General features: G+C 38.3%; 1 protein-coding gene and 1 pseudogene across 9 annotated transcripts in view; one reads left to right on the forward strand and one right to left on the reverse strand.

The window, feature by feature from the left end:
* Positions 1–17,477, forward strand: part of NRXN1 (neurexin 1) — a 1,213,874-nt gene that overhangs the window by 319,910 nt on the left and 876,487 nt on the right. The gene's annotated exons all lie outside the window — the stretch shown is intronic.
* LOC138436955 (protein mago nashi homolog pseudogene) lies at positions 2,875–3,313 on the reverse strand (annotated as a pseudogene).

Consider the following 17,477-nt stretch of genomic DNA (forward strand, 5'->3'; position numbering starts at 1 on the left):
GAAGCATATAAGTAAGTTATTATCAGGATTAAAAAATATGCTTTTTGGATATGCACTTTTTTTTTCCTCAGATGAAGTATAATAAATAAACCATGTCAGATATAATAGGATTCAGTTGAATAGTATTTCTTCAAAGAGCAAGTAAAGATGGTTTTTAAATTAAAATTAAATGCATCTAATTAGCAGTTATTATATTGCTTAATTTGGGGACAGTTTTAAGGAACAGGCAGTCATTTACATCGCATGTTTTTAAACAAATTGTAGAGGAATAGAAATCACTAAATTATTACCAATTCTTTCTAGTCTTTAAAAGATTTCTAAGTGTGGCAGTAGTCCCTGAATTTTCATTGCCTCCCTCTGGATCCTGGAATAAAACAAAATGGATGCCTTGGATAAACCTGCTATTTGTTCACTTTTATCATGGCGTTGTATTTAATAAGCCTTTAGTTGAATACACATAATGGGGAGAAATCTGTTCTGAAATTTAAATTAATGAAAGCTTTTCACAGTGGCTTCCAATAAAAAATTTAGGCTTCTTTTCAGAGCACGGGTAAGGATGGGAATTCTGATTAGCCACACAATGTAGACTGCTTCGTGATTCATCTCTGCAAATCAGCAGTTTGAAATCCTATAGTTAGCATTGGTTGCTCTCCAGTAAGATTTTATGAACATCAGCTTGTTATTTGGCAAAAAATGCAATGTCAGTTGTCCAGACATCGTTTTTTCTCAATGAGCACATGTTCATGTGTTAAATAATCATAGTACTAAATCAATTACATTATTATTTCCATTGGCAGAGGTTAATACCTTGTGAGGTATATTTACATCATCAGAAGGCTAAACTTTGTGAACCTTGGAGCAAAGGAATCATTATACAAATGGAGATGATAAATAAGCCAGAGAATGGGTGTTTCTTGAGGATTTGGGTGCCCTTTTACCTATTTTAGGAGAAGGAAATGGCAACCACTCCAATATTCTTGCCTGGAGAATTCCATGGATGGAGAAGCCTGGCAGGCTCCCTTCCATGGGGTCGCAACGAGTCAGAAACAACTGAGCAACGATGGCTCACTCACTCATTCACTTAGCTATTTTAATTTATATGAGTTTATGTTTTTGGCTTTCTTCATAAAATAATTCAATTGAGTTAAGACTAACAGAGCTAAAAGGGACTGTTTGTCTGATTCAACATTGTAACAACCTCTGCATAAACCAGTGCTTTAACAGCTTCTGTGCTCAGGGTAACTGTTCTGAAGTGGGAAAGTTGGTTCTGATTTCATTAGTAACTATTTCCTGTTTCTTACTGTTTGCTGGGTACCATGCTGGATGATACAGAGTATCTGTTGCTTCACCCCTCAGAACAGGTTTGATAGGCCTTCTCTTAATCATCCTGGAGAAGCAACACCTACAGAAAGTTTTGCTTAAGTGATTCATATTCTAAGTTCATCTTTCATCTGGAAAATGTCTCATTGTTCAATGATTATTTTTCCTCTGCTTTCTGGATAAGGATAAGAAGGCTGTTAGAAAGCTTTGGAGAGATTCTTCCACTCTCTAATACTGGAACCATCACTGAAACTGGGGAGCATGCGCACTTTTCCATACCTTTGTACAATCAAGGAGCACTGACCATGTGCTGTTTCAAGAGCCTGTACTTACAAAAGGGAGTATGTGAGCTGGACCCTATTCCTGCCCTGAGAATTGCAACCAGTGCATGTTTGCTGGCAAGAGTTTGTTATTTTCCATTCAAGCCAAAGTGACTTGCACCAACAGCTGGGTTTTCCTGCTATCACTTGGAAGTTTATTTCCCCCACTATCTATTCAAGCCCTCCTTTGGGAGAAGATGGAATTCTTCTTAGACATTCTCCCTAGAGAATTCTTTCTTTAAGAGTGTGCACTTTGCTAACTCAGTCCCACTTTCAAGGGAAAACACAAATTTATTCATTCGCAACTGTGAATGTATATTATAGTGTTCAATGGGCTAAATATTCAAGTTTTGCTGTTGTTCAGTCGTCCAGTTGTGTCCAACTCTTTGTGGCCCCATGGACTGCAGCATGCCAGGCCTCCCTGTTCTTCACCATCTCCCAGAGTTTGCCGAAGTTAATGTTCATTGCATCGGTGATGCTGTCCAGTCATCTCAGCCTCTGATTCAAGTAATAAGTAAATATTCAAGTAGTAAGCTATTATTTATTTAAAGCAATGTAAGCAGTTCTTTAAATGTGACCAAACATGCTTGGAAAACAATAAATTCAATGAGATGGTTCCCTAGTATCCTTGATTCAATGGACATGAACCTTGGGTAAACTCCAGGAGATGGTGAGTGACAGGAAGGCTTGGTGTGCTGCAGTCCATGGGGTTGCAAAGAGTCAGACACAACTTAGCAACTGAACAACATCAGCAACAAGGCTTTCCCAGGCCTAGCTTTGCACAAGTAAGAGACTCATCTCTCAGAACCTTCAGGTAGATCTCAGATGCCATGGTACAACTACCATCTCCCACCTTTACCCTCTTCTTAAATCAGAATATTTTCTTTTGTCTTATTTTTTTCTCCAAATGTATTCTTATTATATAACCAGAAAGAGTAAATATAACAGAGAAAGGGCCAATCCCATAACATCATTCATGAGGGAGTATCTGTCCTCGACAATGCATTTTATATATTTTGCTTTAAGAAGCATAGTTGTTGAGTATGACATTGTGAAGATTTATTTCTCATTCCTTTTGAAGTTAAGTTAAAACTGCTTTTCTTGGTTACGCATTTATTAAAGACAATCATTTATAGTTTATAAAGAATATTTCCCTTATATACACGACACTGTCCTGATAATGGTCCTTGAAAGCAGCTACTCGCACCCGCTGGTGTCAACACCAGTATTCAATCTAGATTGGCTTCCTCTTGAAGTGTATCCAATAAGACCATAGAGCAAACACTTCAGGTCCCAGGGAAGATGATAAAATACCCATAAGTTTTCTGGATCCTTGGGTTGATTGACACTAATAAGGGAACCAATTTTTGATGTTGGGAAAGAAATGTGTTCATCTCCAATGACGATTTCAAGCTTCTGCTACTGTACTTGGTTAGGAGGAGGCCAAAAAGCATCATCCTCTTTGGGAATGTCAGTGTCATCAGCTATTCCCTTCAGTTCCTCCATCACACTTTTATGTACATAAGCTTGTTTTCTGATCATGACATCATTTTTATAATCACTGCTATTGGCATATCTTGATTTCCATCAGGTCAAAACTTAGACTCTAGGAATTCAAAGCTAAACTTGCCGTTGTGACCCATCCAATGATGCAGACATAAGTCCCTCTCCATGTCTCTGAAAGTTGCTTTTAATTTCAAGAAAATCTACATTCACTTAGGCTAGCTAAATAGCACTTGTATAGCTACTTTGGTGGTGGTTAGAAGAGCCACTTGCATAGGAATTTTGATAGTTGTGCTGAAATAAGGAAACATTAAAGCAAAGTTGGGAACGCCAACTTTGCTCAGCCAAGCAGGAAAGGAATATTTTGGTTTGCCTGCCTTGCCTTCTTTTTTCTTTTTTCCTATGTTTCAACATTTAGTGGCTACTTATGAGAAAAGAGCACTTCAATTTAAAGTGAAATTTTAGAGTTCTTAATTGATGGTAAGTAATTGAAACAAACAAAAATATATAGTTAAAATCTAAAGTAAAACTCTAGGGAAACCACCAAAAATTAAATAAATAAAAAATGATGACTGGTCAGAGAAGGGCCCTGAAGTTTATATGAGAAATTTGGCCTTAAAACACTGTAGACTTCTGTCATTGTCATCTGTCATCATCGTCATCATTATTATTTCAATTTGTATAAAAGTTGTTGACAGTAGAATATGAACTACAGTATCTTGTAAGGTCTCCTGTCCCAGGGTGTGGCAGTATAGGTCACACTCCCAATATCTACTCACATCTTAATTCTGCTTACTAACAAGATGGAGGAGACATGCTAGCAATGATTGTCAGTGATGTTAGAGTGAAATCTTTCATCTTAAAATATAATCTTAAGAGTATGCCTACAAAGAAATGAAAAAAGCAAACTGGCTGTCTGAGGAGGCCTTACGAATAACTGTTAAAAGAAGGGAAGCGAAAAGCAAAGGGGAAAAGAAAAGATATACCCATTTGAATGCAGAGTTCCAAAGAATAGCAAGGAGAGATAAGAAAGCCTTCCTCAGCTATCAATGCAAAGAAATAGAGGAAGACAATAGAATGGGAAAGACTAGAGATCTCGTCAAGAGAATTAGAGATGCCAAGGAAACAAGATGGGCTCAATAAAGGACAGAAATGGTAGGGACATAACAGAAGCAGAAAATATTAAGAAGAGGTGGCAAGAATACACAGAAGAACTGTACAAAAAAGATCTTCACAACCCAGATAGTTATGATGGTGTGATCACTCACCTAGAGCCAGACATTCTAGAATGTAGAGTTATGTGGGCCTTAGGGAGCATTACTACAAACAAAGCTAGTGGAGGTGATGGAATTCCAGTTGAGCTGTATCAAATCCTGAAAGATAATGCTGTGAAAGTGCTGCACTCAATATGCCAGCAAATTTAGAAAACTCAACAGTGGCCATAGGACTGGAAAAGTCAGTTTTCATTCCGGTCCCAAAGAAAGACAATGCCAAAGAATGCTCAAATGACTGCACAATTGCTAGTAAAGTAATGCTCAAAATTCTCCAAGCCAGGCTTCAGCAATACATGAACTGTCAAATTCTAGATATTCAAGCTGGTTTTAGAAAAGGCAGAGGAACCAGAGATCAAATTGCCAACATCTGCTGGATCATCAAAAAAGCAAGTGAATTCCAGAAAAACATCTATTTCTGCTTTGTTGACTATGCCAAAGCCTTAGACTGTGTGGATCCCAATAAACTGTGGAAAATTCTGAAAGAGATGGGCATACCAGACCACCTGACCTGCCTCCTGGGAAATCTGTATGTAGGTCAGGAAGCGACAGTTAGAACTGGACATGGAGCAACAGAGTGGTTCCAAATAGGAAAAGGAGTACGTCAAGGCTGTATATTGTCACCCTGCTTATTTAACTTATATGCAGAGTACATCATGAGAAACGCTGGGCTGGAGGAAGCACAAGCTGGAATTAATATTGCTGGGAGAAATATCAATAACCTCAGATGACACCACGCTTATGGCAGAAAGTGCCAAAGAACTAAAGAGCCTCTTGATGAAAGTGAAAGTGGAGAGTGAAACAGTTGGCTTAAAGCTCAACATTCAGAAAACAAAGATCATGGCATCCGGTCCCATCACTTCATGGGAAATAGATGGGGAAACAGTGGAAAGAGTGGCTGACTTTATTTTTCTAGGTCCAAATACTGCAGATGGTGATTGCAGCCATGAAATTAAAAGATGCTTATTCCTTGGAAGGAAAGTTATGACCAACCTAGAGACATTAATTTGCCAACAAAGGTCCGTCTAGTCAAGGCTATGGTTTTTCCAGTGGTCGTGTATGGATGTAAGAGTTGGACTATAAAGAAAGCTGAGCACAGAAGAATTGATGCTTTTGAACTGTGGTGTTGGAGAAGACTCTTGATAGTCCCTTGGACTGTGAGGAGATCCAACTAGTCCATTCTGAAGGAGATCAGCCCTGGGATTTCTTTGGAAGGACTGATGCTAAAGCTGAAACTCCAATATTTTGGCCACCTCATGCAAAGAGCTGACTCATTGGAAAGGACATTGATGCTGGGAAAGATTGAAGGCAGGAGGAGAAAGGGACAACAGAGGATGAGATGGTTGGATGGCATCACCAACTGAATGGACATGGGTTTGGGTGGGCTCTGGGAGTTGGTCATGGACAGGGAGGACTGGTGTGCTGAACCTTATGGTGTCACAAAGAGTTGGACACGACTGAGTGACTGAACTGAACTTAATATCATTCTGGCTTTAAAACTTTTAAACTTGAATCTACCATTCAGTTTGAGAGTGGCAGCAGATGGTGTGGTTAAGATGTCCCTGCTCCTTGCCTACTTCAACCATTGATTTACTGGGTAACCTTGGCCAAGTTCCTTGGTCTATCTGACTTTCAGCTCCCTTATTTGTAAATGGAAAGATAGCTTCAGATGACCTTTAAGGCTATTTCCAGATCTTGAATATCATAAATTTATAAACTAATTCATGTAAATGGCCAGTTAGATTGATTTCTCCATTAACAATTATTTACTTAAGGTCCCAATATATATTCAGTCTAAATTTGTCATATTATTCCTCTTTCTGAATCCTTTAAAGATGACCTAGTTTTCTGTTATATCTGATGTGATGATGCTTTGATAGATATTTATTCTGAGCCACTATTTACTCCTCCCAAATGGTTTCTGAGGCTGGGCAGCTGCTGAGGGTTATTCACTATCTCCTGGGAAATCATCCAAAACAAGAATGCAACCAAGGAGGGACATGGGATGCCCATAGGGATCAAGTTCTAACTCTTTCCTCTGTGGCAAAAAAAAAAAACAGGATTCTTTGACTTTTAGACTAACATAAATCAGGGCCTCAGAAACCAACTAGTTGAGTTCCATCCATGATGCAGAGTGGATTGTCGTGCTACACCTTTTTGAAATGGACTACTTCTGAGGCTGCTTGTAGCATCTTTGAACAACTATAGCAGTAGCTATCTCAGATAAAATATATAAATGTAGCCATTTTAGAAATCTAATGTGTATCAACATAGGTGGTTGATAAAGTATGTGGAAGTAAATATAAGAATGGATTGGGAGATTTTGAAAAACATTAGATTCAGAAACCTGTTTTTCATAAATCATCAATTCCCGGCATCACTGTCAGTATGCTTGTTTGTCTTGTCTATCTGTGAGATTGAGCTATCAGGAAATTTTCTTTGTTGAACTCTCAGCGTTTGACACACTAGCTGTGTTCAACTTCTGCAAAACTGAGACCAGACACTCACTGACACTAGATGTTATCTGAACGCTTGTGGCAGAAAGTGAAGATGAACTAAAAAGCCTCTTGATGAAAGTGAAAGTGGAGAGTGAAACAGCTGGCTTAAAGCTCAACACTCAGAAAACAAAAATCATGGCATCTGGTCCCATCACTTCATGGGAAATAGATGGGGAAACAGTGGAAACAGTGTCAGACTTTATTTTGGGGGGCTCCAAAATCACTGTAGATGGTGACTGCAGCCAGGAAATTAAAAGACGCTTACTCCTTGGAAGGAAAGTTATGACTAACCTAGATAGTATATTCAAAAGCAGAGACATTACTTTGCCAACAAAGATCCGTCTAGTGAAGGCTATTGTTTTTCCTGTGGTCATGTATGGATGTGAGAGTTGGACTGTGAAGAAGGCTGAGCGCCAAACAATTGATGCTTTTGAACTGTGGTGTTGGAGAAGACTCCTGAGAGTCCCTTGGACTGCAAGGAGATCCAATCAGTCCATTCTGAAGGAGATCAGCCCAGGGATTTCTTTGGAAGGAATGATGCTAAAGCTGAAATTCCAGTACTTTGGCCACCTCATGAGAAGAGTTGACTCATTGGAAAAGACTTTGATGCTGGGAGGAATTGGGGGCAGGAGAAGGGCATGACAGAGGATGAGATGGCTGGATGACATCATTGACTCGATGGACGTGAGTCTGAGTGAACTCCAGGAGTTGGTGATGGACAGGGAGGCCTGGCGTGCTGCGATTCATGGGGTCGCAAAGAGTCGCACACGACTGAGTGACTGAACTGAACTGAACTGAAGCAGTATATTGCTCAGAGAATTGAAAAGTTGTATCTCTGATTTGGGGATCTCAGGACTCAATCAGTTAATTATTTTTATTACCCTACAGAAATGTATATTTGTCAGTGGCATCCGTACTCCAGTTTTAAATATTTGCCTGATTAGGTGCACCAGTGAAACAGGTGATTCTTGGTGAGAAGCTATCAGTTACTGCAGACTTCTCCAGCTTCCAAACTAAGTGTGTCCAAACCAAGGAAACCGAAGGAGGCTTGAAAACTATTTGAGGGATTTGGGGATTATTTATCATTTACCGTGGTGCCTTTGTTGTATTGATTATAACTTTCTGGCTTACAGGGATTAATTAATAGGACTAAATATGAAAGGCTACACACTAATGTCATTAACAGGAGCCATAATTACAGAACATAATTGCCAATAATTCTTCAATGGTTGTTCAGTAATCAGATTCTTTTGAGGTTAAATGAAAATCAAATAGACATTTTATTCATAGAGATAGTAGTAATAAAATACTGCATAATCATACTTGTTTCTAACCTCACCGCTGCTGCACCATGTGCCAAAGGAGGCCTACTGTATGTTCAGAAGTAGTTGGGTAGGCCAGGATGGGGTGATGATTGAAATTATAGCCTATGGAGTTAGAGAAACATGGATGCTAGTCTTGATTGTTTAACTTGACCTATGACAACAACCCCTGCCAAATCTCTGTTTCTCATCTTTTAGTAAGGGCAGTGCCTTGCTGATGATGTTGTTTTTGAAATTTAAGTGGAATAATACTTGTGAAATCTTTAATATCATGAATGGTGCATAATAGGTACAGTTAAAAATAAAAGGCTGTTTATGGTCATTGCAGAGGCAGTAGTGCCCAGCAGCAGCCCAGAAACAGACTCTTTGGGCTCACACCCTTAGCTGTGAGCCATGGGTGCTTCACGTTTCTCTTCTGCAAAACAGTGCTAGTAATTTGCCTGACAGAGTTGTTCATAGGATTAAATGAAGTAATGTGTATAAAATAATTAGAAGGGTAGTACCTAAAAGGATTGGTGTTATTGTTGTTGTCGTTTAGTTGCTAAATTTTTTCTGACGTTTTTGCGACTCATGGTCTGTAGCCCACCAGGCTCCTTTGTCCATAGTGTTTCCCAGGCAAGAATATTGAAGTGGGTTGCCTTTTCCTTCTCCAAAGGAACTTCCTGACCCAGAAATCAAACCCTTGTTTCCCACCTTTGCAGGAAGATTCTTTACCAATGAGCCTCGAGGGAAGCCCCATTGGTATTATTATTGTTATTTTATTATTATTATTACCTGTGTGGAAAAGCTCATTCATGGATAATGAACTGTAGAAAATTACCAGAGAAAATTGAATCTTGACATGCCTCGAGAAGAGTTATTGAAGTTTGTTAGAGAGAAGACTAGATGTATTCGCTGTGGCTTCATTGGCTTTGAAATAGGAATCATACCTGGAATATCACCATATAGATTGGCTTGGGGTAAGATTAAATGGACTTGAAAGAGGACCAAGGAAGGAAGTGGAACCCTCAAAAATCCAGCAGATATAGTTGATTATCTATGATGTGCCCCAAAACAAGAGAAAATAAAAAGGGAGGTATCTATTTCCTCCATACATTAACAAAGAGATCTATAGGAATTGGGGGAACATCATCCCCAAATGTGAATGTTCTTGGCTCCCTTCCTGTTCTCTCATTTGCCTGGTCCTCCCCACTCGTGTCCCAACAATCAGGAATATACCAAGTAAACTCTAAATGCCAGGGAAGAAATTCTTCAGAAGACAAAGCTAGAGGCCAAGGTCCTGTATACAAAGCCACTTCTGAGCTGTGGTCATCTTTTTCTGATCCCTATGAAACCTAGATGATCTATTGCATACCTTCTTGTGCTAGTCTCTGTCTCAACTCTGAACACAGAGCATGTGAGAGTAGTCTATGAGTGGGGTTCATTTGTATACTTTAACATACTTCCTGGAATTCACTCTCTTTGCTTTAAACAGAAGTGTGAGCAGACTCCAGCTACTCTGAATGGGTTAAGGAAGCTAACTGGAGTGTTCAGCTGTTCCTCATACCTGCTTTTTTTTTTTTTTTAACTCTGCTTTCAACCTGCTGCCTTCATCTATCTTCCCCAACAGGGTATTGATCAGCACTTGAAATGGTCTTTCTCACTTCTAGACACTCTGTGCAGATACTGTAGGAGTAAAGGAGAATATGGTCCTGCCCTTGAAATGCAGTCATTTTAGAAGTGAGCTTTAAAAGCCTCTGATAAGGGAGATGATGCATAGCAAAGCTCTAGTGGCCATGGAGGCCTCAGTCAACAACAAAAGGAACGCCAGCCCCCAGTCTCTGAGTGGACTGTTTGAAAAGTGCCTTTGTGAACTAGTTGCTCGAAACTCAGACATCACTGCTTCATTGATGCAATGAGTTCCCAGAAGTCTCCTTAACCTTTAATGTCCCTGAGGCAGGTAGTATTGTGCAACCACCATTGTTAAAACTTTGTCAAACTGGCAAAGTCCAATTATAACGTTAGATGCCAAGATAACATGATGTAGTCAGAAATTGAATGGGACTCCTTTACGGTCCAATCGCTGTTTGTTGCTCTTGTGATCTGAGCAGAAGCTGAACTAGAGGGTTCCAATGATAGTGAGAGGAGAGGATCCTAGAATCTTGCCTATGAGCTTCTTAGTTGTCACCGTATCTCTCACCACCATCTGTTAACCCTTAGGTGAGTAAAGAATGACAGGCTATGCCAAGACAGAAAGAATAAGGCCATGTTCAAGTTAGATTTGAATTCCTTAATGTAAAGAAAAAGTGAAGAAAAGGAAATGAAAGGAATGGAAGGCATTCAATAGAAATGGCTTCTATAGAGGGAAAAGTTAAGGCAGTTCCTTTCAGCTCCCAGAGGGGCATCCATAAATGTAAAAGTATCTATCACTGACTGAGGGCTAACCATGGACCACATACTGTGCTGGCCCTTCACTTATATTATCTCATTGAATCCTACCAATAACAATTTCATGTAGAGGCCATTATCAACTTCATTTTATGGATAAGTAACAGTGATTTAGAGGGATTAAGTATCTTGCCCAAAGTTGCAGAACTAGCAAGTGATGCAGCCAGGATGCCATCATGCTGGTTGGATTCTGAAGCCTGTCTAATTAATCATGATGCTCCATGCCTTCCAGCCACATATTCAATTGAGGAATGCCTGCGCATAGTTGCCATTCATTGAGAGGACAGGATGTGAAACACAAAGCAGTGAATAGAGAAATGTCAGATGATTCAGTCAGAAAATTATGATTTAGTTAACATCTTTTGATTTGAGAAAAACTTCTTTGTAATGTTTCTATTGCAGTAATTTTGATAGCAAGTTAACTTTATCCTGTACTATTTCATGCTGCCTTTAACTTTCTATGCTAAGTTTGTATTTATTTTGTAAGAAAAGAACAGCATATTTTCAGTTTCATAACCATAATTACATCATTATGAATATGTATTCATAATCTAAAACTCCATACAAGACCATTAAAGAGGTAAAACCTCTCTACCTAGATTTTGCTCTAGAGAAATCTTTTAACTAATCTGGACCTCAATTTGTTCATCTATAAAATGGGGAAACAAGTTTACAAAGGTCAATAGAAATGAATGAAAAGTGCTGAGCATAGTACATTAGCTTTAATAGATTCTCAAGGAATAAGACTTGTGATTATTAATAATGTCTTCTAGTATTATTATGATTGTTATTATTATTATAAATAAAACATTCCCTAATATAGCTTACCATTTAGTCCTATTTGGGGAAATGATCACCTTTGAGAAAGATCTCCAAGGCCCCTTTTACTGTTACATGCTCTCTATATTGTGTTCCTTCCAGATTGGAGATTTCCTGTTCTTACAAATATTATTCCTCTGATTCATTATTAAAATGTTATTGTGTTTTAATCAAAATACTAGAAACTAGCTTTCATGGCATTTATATTTTTTGCTCTTTTCATTAAAAAAAATATTGCTATTACATAGTCTTCTGACTATAAAGACATACTTCGTAAGTACTACTTTTTAAATTGTGTGGCTTAGGTCTTGACTGGTACAGAGGTATTCTCAAAGGCTATGTAAACTGAAATAACAATTTCAACCCCTCACAGCTGTGGATTTATAAAGACTCCTGTTTTGTGTTGACTCTGTTTTCAGGACAATATTGATCTAAAATTAGGTCAAAGACTAGTGAGTATATGGTGATTCTGTTAGGGAGAAAATTGTTTCCATGTATCCACATTCTCTCATAAAGGTGTAATTCTCTGAAAATTTGCTATTAAACCATTTGTTACTGAATAACATTCAGTTTAAAGCAGTTATTTCTCATTCTCATCCAAGGTAGATTCTTATTTAACACCAAAAGGAATTTTAGAGTTTTCTTAATCAATAAAGAAACAATGCAAATGATGGGACTCTAATGAGCATTTTAAAAATCATGTGACAGTTGAATCAGACAGTTCAATTTCTTTTTTTTTCATATCTTCATTACTTGTTGAATTAACTGATATGCTTTTTTCTTTCATTTGCAGTTTGCCTTTTTCATTGAGTTTCTGGAAAAAGTAATTGAAATGAAAAAAGCTTCGCATTAAGTCTGCTATGTATTTAATGGTCATTAAATTCTAATCATTAAAATGCTCCCCTCTTTCTTCAAACATTCCCCCAACTTTTCTTCCCCATTTCTCAGCTAACATAAACAAATGAGCCAAGACATTATCTCATTTGAAATATTTTCTGACAAAAATAGGTGACCAGTTTCCTAAATTTAGTTTCCCTCCTCCATTGGCAACTCCTTATTAATTCTGTAAATAGACTATGCTTTTTTTTTTTTTTAATTTCAGTGACCTCAAGCACAAAACTCGCTAAATTCCTGGAAGGAAACCAGGACATTTATATTTAAACTGTACAAAGAGCAACAAAAGCGTGAGGTAGAGACTGACTTAAACTCTAGTTCAAATAGCTAATCACCTCACTAAAGCAAAAATAAAAACAAACAAAAAAAGTTCTGTCATAGAAGACAAAACACACCTTTTCCAAGGATAATTAACTGCTGATTGTCTAAGCCATCTCTTTCTATAAGGGGAAAGTCAGTATTACTTTGGAAATCACCTCCATTCCTTATTTTTTTCCTCCTGCTACATTTTGAAATGTGCTACCACAAATTCTAGTCGCCTTGAACAAGACATTTCCAGTTGTCCAGTTTATGCCAGCCGCTAATTGAAGGGCCCTGGGTCTGTCTGCTGACTTTAGAAAATTAAATTTCCTCACCTTGAGTAAAAAGGTGGAAATAAGTAATGTTTTGGAGAATATTTCCTGAAATTTTTTGCCCACATGACTGTGAGTCCAAGACTCTGCCAATATTATCACTTACTAAGAGTAGCAATTGCCATTGATTAAGCACTTATTCAATCTTCTCAAGGGACCTAGTAGATAAGTACTAATATTATGCCCTTTTAGAGGTTAGAACCCTGAGAATGGGAGATTAAATAATTTGCCTATGATTACACAGACTTTGGTTTCTAACCTAAACCAAACTATTCAGATTGCAGAGCCCATGCACTCTATTTGTGAGTAACAACTTGAAGACAAAAATATATTACATAAGATACACCCACATATTTTAAATGTCAAATATAAATTTCTTTCCTTCTGGAATATTTAGCAAAAAGAGGTTGTTAACTAGACTTTATTTTGCTATACGTTGAGCATAAATCTTCCTAGCTAGGCTTCAACAGTCCGTGAACTGAGAACTTACAGGTGTGCAAGTTGGATTTAGAAAAGGCAGAGGAACCAGAAATCAAATTGCTAACATCTGTTGGATCATATAAAAAGCAAGAGGATTCCAGGAAAAAAGAAATCGACTTCCGCTTTATTAACTATGCAAAACTCTGACTGTGTGAATCACAACAAACTGGAAAATTCTTAAAGAGTTGGGAATACCAGACCACCTTACCTGCCTCTTGCAAAACCTGTATGCAGGAAAAGAAGCAACAGTTAGAACAAAAACTGGAACATTTGACTGGTTCAAAATTGGTAAAGGAATGCATCAAGGAAAAGATAGAGGAGACTCCAACCTTGCTTTTCCTGTTCCTGATGGTCAGTGTGTTTGACATGATTAGGGTGTGTTTTTGAGAGTAAATAATCTCAGCGATGGTAACATTTGCTGGGATTGTTACTACTTTCTTCATGGAGAGTGCCCTGAGGCATGGAGAAAAGGGAGATAAAGTAGCAAGAAATAGAGGTATCCTGAGACTTCACAAATGCAAGCACACATTTGCAAAGCCACCAGGTGAACATAATGTGTCATTACTTTTACATTAAAATAAATCTAACATAATGAAATTAAACATATATGACTGTTTAAGGTAGAAGATATAAGTTGCATGCATTTTATCTGTATAGGGCACAATGATTACAGGCTTCTGAGACTTTTTTTTTTTCTCATATTAGATGTGTTTGGGGGAGAAGTAGGGAGGAGAATGGAGAATACAGGTGTATTGAAGAGAAAAAAAAATATGACACTGTCTTAGATATTCAATATGAACTTTATGGGATCCTTTTTCTAGGTGGCACTATAAATAACAATTCTTAGGGAAACAGATACTTAGACACAATTAGAAAAATGAACATTTATTATTTGGCAACCAGAATCGGTTAAGTCTGAACTCTGATATATCTCTGTCATAAATGATAACCTCATTTTGGAGAGACAGCTAAATAAGATAATGAGGACAGTTCTTATCTTTTTTTAATTAATATTGATTTTTGTGTGTCAGTTTTATGTAGGCAAGGAGACATAATTATGCCCTAAGTGCAGTAACTCATACCCTTCACAGACTGTGACCAAGAGAAGGAGTATTTCTAGTGGTAGGAGTTAATTTGTGCTGGCATTAATGCATGAAAACGTTGGTGATGATGTCTAATTGTTTCCTGTGTTACTAGTTCAACTAAAAATAAAGTTCTTGACACTAAGCTGTGGGAAGTTATCAATTATGACAGTTTCTTCAAAAGTGAATTTCTTAAAATTAGTCTCCTTACTAATCAGCTTCTGATTCCAAAATGAACTTCTATTCCATCTTTCCTCCTCTTCTTTCTCCCTCAGTCTTCTGAGCCTCCTACACTAAATATTGAAGTATGCATAAAAAGTGAGGGAATTTATAACATACTTCAGTTCTGCTGTGAAACAAATGCTGGGGAAAAACTTATTTAAAAATCCACTATTGGGGGGCGGTCCTAAGATGGCAGAGGAATAGGATGGGGAGACCACTTACTCCCCCACAAATTCATCAAAAGAACATTTAAACGCTGAGTAAATTCCACAAAACGACTTTGGAATGCCAGCAGAGGACATCAGGCACCCAGAAAAGCAGCCCATTGTCTTCAAAAAGAGGTAGGAAAAAGATATAAAAGACAAAAAAAGAGACAAAAGAGGTAGGGATGGAGCTCTGTCCAGGGAAGGGAGTCTTAAAAAGAGAGAAGTTTCCAAACACCAGGAAACACTCTCACTGCTGAGTTTGTGGCGAGCCTTGGAAGCACAGAGGGCCACATAAGAGGGAGGAAAAATAAATAATTAAAACCCACAGAATACAAGCCCAGTGGTAACTCCCCCAGCAGAGAAGCAGCACAGACGCCTGCACCCACCACTAGCAAGCGGGGGCTGGGCAGGGAGGTGCGGGCTGCATTGCTTAGAGTAAGACTGGGCCTGAATGCCCCGAGAGCAATCTGACCGAACTAATGGGCTAGCAAACCAGACTGTGCGAAAAGCCCTAAGACACCACCAGGCTCGCACACAGAACAAAGGACTGAACAGAACTACCCAGCTGCAGACCATCCCCCTCCAGTGACAGGCAGCCATAGCTGAAAGGGGGCAATCGCAGCCCCAGAGAGACATTATCTACCAAACTGCAAGCAGGCTTCTTTGCTAAGACTTCCTGGGGTTCAGTCAACATCCACCTGAGAAGGTGCACCGGTTGTACAGCCAGAAAACCGAGGGGCAGGGACAGGGGAGGAGATAAGTCACAGTGACTGCGCTCACCAAACACCTCATCACCTGAGCTTCTCGGACCTGGGAAGGGCACAAAATGCCGCATTAACAAATACACCACATTAACAAATTGAAAAATAAAGGCCCTATGATTATCTCAATAGATGCAGAGAAAGCCTTTGACAAAATTCAACATCCATTTATGATAAAAACTCTCCAGAAAGCAGGAATAGAAGGAACATGCCTCAACATAATAAAAGCTATATATGACAAACCCATAGCAAACATTATCCTCAATGGTGAAAAATTAAAAGCATTTCCCCTAAAGTCAGGAACAAGATAAGGGTGCCAACTTTCACCACTACTATTCAACATAGTTTTGGAGGTTTTGGCCACAGCAATCAGAGCAGAAAAAGAAATAAAAGGAATCCAAACTGGAAAAGAAGTAAAACTCTCACTGTTTGCAGATGACATGATCCTCTACATAGAAAACCCTAAAGACTCTACCAGAAAATTACTAGAGCTAATCAATGAATATAGTAAAGTTGCAGGATATAAAATCAACACACAGAAACCCCTTGCATTCCTATACACTAATAATGAGAAAATACAAAGAGAAATTAAGGAAACAATCCCATTCACCATTGCAATGAAAAGAATAAAATACTTAGGGATATATTTACCTAAAGAAACTAAAGACCTATATATAGAAAACTATAAAACATTGGTGAAAGAAATCAAAGAGGACACTAATAGATGGAGAAATATACCATGTTCATGGATTGGAAGAATCAATATAGTGAAAATGAGTATACTACCCAAAGCAATCTATAGATTCAGTGCAATCCCTATCAAGCTACCAGTGGTATTTTTCACAGAGCTAGAACAAATAATTTCACAATTTGTATGGAAATACAAAAAAACTCGAATAGCCAAAGCAATCTTGAGAAAGAAGAATGGAACTGGAGGAATCAACCTGCCTGACTTCAGGCTCTCCTACAAAGCCACAGTCATCAAGACAGTATGGTACTGGCACAAAGACAGAAATATCGGTCAATGGAACAAAATAGAAAGCCCAGAGATAAATCCACACACCTATAGACACCTTATCTTTGACAAAGTAGGCAAGAATATACAATGGAGAAAAGACGATCTCTTTAACAAGTGGGGGAAAACTGGTCAACCACTTGTGAAAGAATGAAACTAGATCACTTTCTAACACCGTACACAAAAATAAACTCAAAATGGATTAAAGATCTAAACATAAGACCAGAAACTATAAGACTCCCAGAGGAGAACATAGGCAAAACACTCTCCGACAGAAATCACAGCAGGATCCTCTATGACCCACCTCCCAGAATATTGGAAATAAACAAATGGGGCTGAATTAAACTTAAAAGCTTCTGCACAACAAAGGAAACTATAAGCAAGGTGAAAAGACAGCCTTTGGAATGGGAGAAAATAATAGCAAATGAAGCAACTGACAAACAACTAATCTCAAAACTATGCAAGCAACTCCTGCAGCTCAATTCCAGAAAAATAAATGACCCAATCAAAAAACGGGCCAAATAACTAAATAGACCTTTCTCCAAAGAAGACATACAGATGGCTAACAAACACATGAAAAGATGCTCAACATCACTCATTATCAGAGAAATGCAGATCAAGACCACAATGAGGTACCATTTCACACCAGTCAGAATGGCTGTGATCCAAAAGTCTACAAGCAATAAATGGTGGAGGGGGTGTGGA

This window comes from Ovis canadensis, chromosome 3, assembly GCF_042477335.2.
Source record: "Ovis canadensis isolate MfBH-ARS-UI-01 breed Bighorn chromosome 3, ARS-UI_OviCan_v2, whole genome shotgun sequence".
In the NCBI taxonomy this organism is placed as follows: domain Eukaryota; kingdom Metazoa; phylum Chordata; class Mammalia; order Artiodactyla; family Bovidae; genus Ovis; species Ovis canadensis.